General features: G+C 38.5%; 1 protein-coding gene across 3 annotated transcripts in view; it reads right to left on the reverse strand.

The window, feature by feature from the left end:
* Positions 1-6188, reverse strand: part of Vcan (versican) — a 93141-nt gene that overhangs the window by 58033 nt on the left and 28920 nt on the right. The window lies entirely within an intron of this gene.

Below are 6188 nucleotides of genomic sequence, written 5' to 3' on the forward strand. Positions count from 1 at the left end.
AGAATTCTAAAATCAAACAGTAGTTCTCTGACTATTCTTTTCCCACATAATACTACAACCCATACAGATTAATCTTGTTGAGCAAACAACTAGATAAGAAACATCTCTAGGAATTTGATGTGGTAAAGGATAGAAGCAGTAGAAATGAAAGGGTTCTTAGTCTACCTTGTGTCCCTGGCACAGGACTGCCATGACAGGGTTGTGGCCAGTTACAAGGCTGCACAAGGCTGAGTGTTGGAGAGTTGATGTCAGCTCTCACTGAACAGCTTAAGTTCCCAGGCCTCTAAAGGGAGACTCCCTCCCTGCTCAGTTTCTCCTACTTGCTCTATCCAGAAAGGAAGACATGTGTTCTAAGACCTTATGTGTTTCATAAGGTCACCAGGAATGTTAGCAGTTCTAGCCAAGATCGATAGACTGTTAGGCCTGCTAATTAATTAACAAGCAAATTCTGAATGCTTACTATGCTCATTACCAGATCCAGTTAGTAGAGAAGAGTGTTCATTTTAGTTAACATAAAACATCAAAATTCTGGAGAATTAAGTTTGTTAAACTGGCATTGTATTTGGGCAACTAGAATAACAATTTGACAGAATAAATTTCATCCAAATTAAATGATGCTTTTATGATTGAGCATGAATGGCTAAAATCAGAGGAAAGATTACAGACCACCTAGATACATATAACTGGAAGAGGAAGGAGTACAGATGAAATGGAGAAGAAGCTAAAAAGTTATCAGGCCAGTATTACAGAAGCAGGGGTCCTGTTCCATGCTTCAGAGGTGTTCTCTAACGCTGTGATATATCAGACAACAGAGACACAGAATTCTTACAGAGACACAGAATTCTTACAGTGTTGATCTACTGTAGACCCAAGCCAGGTGGAACAAGCCAACTGCTTAAAACAGATGGTACCATTAGTCTAAGTATATGATAGTTTTATGAGAAAAAAGAAAATTATTCATAGGAAAAATGGCCAAAATACACATATCAGCTTTCCTTACTTAAATTCAAAATCTGTACTGGGGAAAGCAAACCAAATCCCTATTAAGAACTGCTAGACAAAAAAGAATGAAAATTACTTCTACCAAGGGTTAAGAAGGGCAGATGGAGGGAGGGAACTGGGTGAGAGAGGATAAGGGGGAGGGGCAGGGGGGAAGGGAAACATGATCAGGTATTGGGAGTGAAGCCCTGAAGGCCAGCAGAATGAATGGACCCTCTAAAACATACCAGAGACCTGGGAGGTGAGGGATTCTCAGGACTCAAAGGGAGGGACCTTAGATGAAATGCCCTACACTGGGGAGAGGGAACTTGTAGAATCCATCTCCAGTAGAAAGATAGGGCATCATGTGGAAGGATGGGGTTACCATCCCACAGTAAATAAATAAATAAATAAATAAATAAATAAATAAATAAAAATAAAAAACCTCTGACCCAGAATTGTTCCTAACTAAAAGAACTGCAGGGACAAATGTGGAGACAAGAGTGAGGGAAAGGAGGTCCAGGGATTGGCCCAAATTGTAATCCACCCCCAGGGGAGGCTCCAAGGCCTGACACTATTACTGATGCTATGGTGTGCTTATAGACAGGAGCCTAGCATGCCTGCTCTCAAGAGGCCCAACAAGCAGCTGAGAGAGTCAGATGCTGAACTTACACCCAACCAATGGACAAAAGTCAGGGACCCTTGTGGTTGAATTAGGGAAAATCTGGAAGAAGCTGAGGAGGGAGGTGACCCTATAGGAAGACCAGCAGTCTCAACAAACCCATACCTGTGAGATTTCTGAGCCATCAACCAGGCAGCATATACTAGCTGATCCAGGGCTCCAACACATACACTGGCCTCAATGAGTGAAGACGCACCTAACCCTTGAGAGATTTGAAGCCCCAGGGAATGGGAAGGAATGGTGGGGTGTGTGGGGTGTGTGGGGTGTGTGGGGACATCCTCTTGGATATGAGGGAGGAGAAATGGGATGAAGAACTGTTGGAGGGCAGAACAGGAAGGGAGTAATGACTAGACTATAATCTCAAAACCCCAAATGCACACAAACAAATAAACAACAACAACAACAACAAAAACTACCTTCCCTCTCCCTGTTCCTACAATGTGAACAGGTACCCTATAAGGTTTATAAGCACCAAGGTCACTGCCAGTTACACAGTGTGCATTCAGTGACACATGTTCAATAAATGGCATCTCTAGTTCTTGTCTTAAAAAAGCATTTTGTTTTTGTTTCTGTTTTTTTTTTCATGTCCTTAAGCAACACACTAAGTAAAATTACTCTGTTGGTACCAGGAACAGTCACTGCATATATCTATAGACTTGGCACAATGCAATGTGGAAAAGACTAGAGGGAGATGTCAGCTTGAGCAGCCTCACTGACCTCAGCATCACACCTGGTTCAGACCTGAAATGGATGCATGTGGAGAGAGGAGGACATGCCTGTATCTCTCCCTCAAAGGTAGAATGTATGCGTTTGGTATTCCAGGTGACATTGCTCTGGGCATCTTAGCTTCGGGCCCTGCTAAATACTCTGTTCTGAAGCAAAGCTACTATTCCGTCTGACTAACAAGAGAGATCTGCCAGCCAGAGTGAGGCAAAGATTCTTCCTCATTAAGGAAAACTCTGATTCCAGAGACAAAAGCCAGAGCAAACTGCTAATGAGAAACAATGGCCCCAGGAGAATCGTCACCCAGCTTTTAAGGGCAAATATAGCTGGGTATTAAAATGAATAAAGATTTCCTTATTGCCATTGGTTATAAAGGGGAATGTGGTTTTTATTCACCAACAAAGTTTAGTTACTTACTAAATTTTTCATGTAAGTAGTATCATCAGTGATATAACTCACATGGAGGATACAACTTCCCTTCACATCTGTAAGACCCATAGAAGAGCAGTTTTATTAGTTGAACTTCTATGATTCCCAAGACTGCTTAATTTCAAATTCATTCATATGTAAGGACCTTTTTAACCTTGCAAAGGTTTACTTTCATTTACTAATGTGTTATATTTATTTTGTTTTCATTTATTTGTAGGTATATGTGTCTCTCTGTGTATATTCATGTGCATTCCAGTTCCCTTGACCTCCAGTACTAGCTATCATACTCCCTACAGCTGGAGATACAATTTGCTATGAGGTAGATAATGTGAGTTCTGGGAACCAATCTGGACCTCTGAAAGAATAGCAAGTGTTCTTAACTACTAAGCTATCTATCTCTTCAGCCCCCAATATTGTGAATACTTAAACACATTGGAAAACAATCACCACTGGATATCATGCCACTTGGATAAAAATGGAATAGTTTACTAGATTGATCGAACTTATTTTAAGGTAAGGATAGAAAAAAATCATTCATAAAGATAATATGTAGTAACCCACTCTCTGTGGTGCAATTGCTATTTTGGAATAATAAGAAAATGGAAAGAAAAAAATATTTACATTAACTCTACTCCAAAATCAATGATGTAAGCCTTCCTCCATCATAATACCTTAGCCTAAACATCACTCTTGTCCGTATCCCCTAACAATATAACAAATCCTTTACCACATAACTATATAATTGTTTTTAATCACCTCTTATTGTTTGACAAGAACCCCACTGTAAAGTTTTAGCAGCTGGCCTCATAAAAACAGAGATGTGGATTTTTTAAAGGTTTATACATACACATTCATATGAATGCACACATAAAATATAATGCAGAACAGAGGATTTTACTTGCAAGATAATTTGCCTATTTGGATAGAAAACATATAAATAGTATCCTATGTCATATCATCACAGGTTTTCAAGATAATTGCTTCAAGCTTTAGCTTACTCCTCAAATAAGTAAAGTTGTCGACCTCTCCAGAGATGGTCTACAACAGTGGTTTTCAAACTGTGGGTCATGCCCCAATTCAAGGTCAAACGCTTTGATGGGGGTCTCATATCAGATATCTTGCATGTCAGATAACGCCATATGATTAATAACTGTACCAAAGTTACAGTTACAAAGTAGCAATGAAAATAATTTTATGGTTATGGGTCACCACAACATGAGGAACTGTATTAAAGGGTCACAACAGTAGGATGGTTAAAAAACAAAAGAAAACAAAACAACAACAAAAAAAAAAACCACTAGTCTAGAAAACCAGGCAATGATGGTTCAAGCTTTTAATCTTAGAACTCAGAAGGCAGGGACAAGGGCTGAGGCAGGCAAATGTCTGTGATTTCAAGGTCAGCCTCATCTACAGAATGAGTTCCAGAACAGCCAGGGCTACACAAAGGAACCCTGTCCCCAAGGAAAAAAAAGAAAGGAGGGAAGGAAAAAAAGTAGGAAGGGAGGGAGGAGGGAGGGAGGGAGGGAGGAAGGAAGGAAGGAAGGAAGGAAGGAAGGAAGGAAGGAAGGAAGGAAGGAAGGAAAGTACTTGTAGGCATTTTTGTTTATATTTTCATAACTGGTGACAATGTACAAACTAGAACTTTCTTAGTGATAGGCCTTAGCATCATCATAAATATTAAGGAGAATTGCTTTAGTTTGACCAGTAGCTACTGCAAGCCTCCCTTGAAAGCAGATCACGCCTGCTTTCTCCATGCTTCTGAGTGTCTGATGAAAAAGATACTCCTTGGCAGCCTGGGAAGTGACACATGGAGAAACACAGCAATGAGGAAACACATTAAAGCATGAAAGATGATCCACGGTGTCCAAACACTAAAACTTCCTCCCAGGAGACCCACAGCAGAACTGTGAAAAAGCCAAAGTTCAGAGCAAGCCTGGGACACTCAAGCTGATTACGGCTCTCAGTGGTCAAAGCTGAGGCATTCTGGCTTTCCTAAAACAGGGAATTTGCAGGGTGGGTGGCATCAGATGTTGTTTCCTTTGTTCACATGTGCTCATAGTCCTGAACTATGGAGTGTGAATATCAGTTCAGAAAACTAGCAAAATCCACACTCTTTTTTTTAGTTTCACTATGATACACACACACACACACACATATAATTATACGTAATATAATGTGTACATGTACACCATATATACAAATATGTGTATATACATATATATCCTTGTTATTTAGGTGAAATTACATGTGAGCAGGTTATCAATAACTAAAATGAATAATTTGAAAATAACCAGAGAAGATGAGTATTTAAGTACCGCATGAATCAAAACCAGTTGCCAAATATGCCAGATCAAAAACTATTAACAGCAATTAAACATAATCATAACTTCAAAGTACTAACCTAAAAATTTTCAAAGGATTTCTCCTTTTACTGTTTCTCTATCATATTTTGACTAAAATACATGTATACACACAAATATACAATTCCAAGTTAAAAATTAGTATTCATTATCCTCTGAGTCATAAATCAATTTCTAATCATGTCTAATATAACCTCTCACATACACTGCTTTCTAACTCCTTAAAGGGCCACTATTTATACATGCTACTACCATGTGTCAGTTCCCTAAGACTGGGTCTTATAACCTATAAAAAAGTCAGTCTTTGTAAACAATGACAGGAAGGTTCTGTACTGTCAGAAAAGCATTCCTAGTGCTCAAACCAGGGCCAGCATTAGTCTGCCAGTGTTTCTCCTTTGGGAGTAGAACCACTAGAAAGGTACATATGTGCTTTCTAAATTTCTCACTTGTACTAAGCTGCAGGTGATTATACATACATATACATATATATATTGCATGATATATGAAATTGTATCAATGATTATATTGTAAAATTGTGAAATCACCATATCAATTGATTTCTGCACATTTTAAGCAGATAATTAGAAAAAGAAAAAATTTTTTAAATCTGCATTCAAATCAAAAATACAATATTAAGAATAAGTTAAAGAAAAGAACTGTGAATTCTATACTCTGAAAGCTAAAAGAATTCTTGTATGAAGTCAAATATTAAAAAAAAAAAACCTGAAAAACATCCTGTATGTTCATGGACCATTAGACTTACAATTGTTATAATGGCAATATACTCCCACTTGATCTGGAGATTTAGTAAAATCTCTACTGTATCGTAACTCCCTTGTAGAAACTGGCAAGCTGATTCTAAAATTAATTTAGGAACTCAAGACACTCATAATAGCTAGCTTTGAAGATATGGGCACAGGGGGAAAATTCCTGAATAGAACAGCAATGGCTTGTGCTGTAAGATCGAGAATTGACAAATGGGACCTCATGAAACTGCAAAGCTTCTGCAAGGCAAA

The sequence above is a fragment of the Mus caroli genome, chromosome 13 (genome assembly GCF_900094665.2).
Source record: "Mus caroli chromosome 13, CAROLI_EIJ_v1.1, whole genome shotgun sequence".
NCBI classification, from domain to species: domain Eukaryota; kingdom Metazoa; phylum Chordata; class Mammalia; order Rodentia; family Muridae; genus Mus; species Mus caroli.